This window comes from Arabidopsis lyrata (assembly GCF_000004255.2).
Source record: "Arabidopsis lyrata subsp. lyrata unplaced genomic scaffold ARALYscaffold_4, whole genome shotgun sequence".
NCBI lineage: Eukaryota > Viridiplantae > Streptophyta > Magnoliopsida > Brassicales > Brassicaceae > Arabidopsis > Arabidopsis lyrata.
In genome coordinates, this window is record NW_003302552.1 from 17,302,375 (window position 1) to 17,303,278 (window position 904).

Sequence of the window (904 nt, forward strand, 5' to 3'; positions counted from 1 at the left end):
GGCCATGTGAGTGATGTCTCTCTTCTGACTTTTTTGAGTTTCGTTTGGTTCTGTTAGGGATTTGTTTTTATATAATTGTTACTCCAGTTGAATGTAATAATTTTAAAACGAATCCATCATTAAATGTAAGTTAGCTATTGACAAAAAATAAGGTAGCGACAAGAAATGGGCAGAAATGAAATTTAGATATTTTGTAGGGTTTTGTGCAAAAAAACCCTCGAAGTAGCCAATTTTTGCAAGAAAACCCTCCATCTCAAATAAATGCAAGTCAATACCACCATCTCAAAAGTCACCCGCAATATAGCCCTCGCGTGTATCGATGACATGGCAGCCGTTAACTCCGTTCCAAAACGTCACGACAAGTGAACTTTTGTGCAAAAAAACCCTCAAAGTAGTCAAGTTTTGCAAGAAAACCCTTAAAGTAGCCAAATTTTGTGCAAAAAAACCCTCAAAGTAGCCTAGGTTTGTTTTGAAAAAGCGACTGTTGGAGAATTCGATTGTACAGTGAAGCAAAGGAAACAATATGGTAATAATCGATTTTGATATCTTCTTAAATGTATGATCATTGGCATGATCAAAGTAAGACATGGTGGAGCCATTTATACGAGAAGGAAAAATCTAGGGTTTAACAGAAGAATTCTGTAAAATTTACATAAGTTTTCTGTAAAACCAGAAAATCTTCTTTAAAAGCCCAAATTCGTCGCAAAAGAGACAAAATATTTTGTAAGGCTCAGAGCCTCGAAAAACGTGCAAGCCACAAAATCAACTTCTGTAAGACTCAGAGCTTCGAAAAACGTGCAAGCCACGAAATCAACTTCTATAAGACTCAGAGCCTCGAAAAACGTGACCGGAACGGAATCAGCTTCTGTAAGAGTCAGAGACTCGAACAAACATATATTACTTA

General features: G+C 36.5%; 1 pseudogene; it reads right to left on the minus strand.

Moving 5' to 3' along the window:
• Positions 1–904, minus strand: part of LOC9317508 — a 37,966-nt pseudogene that overhangs the window by 36,763 nt on the left and 299 nt on the right.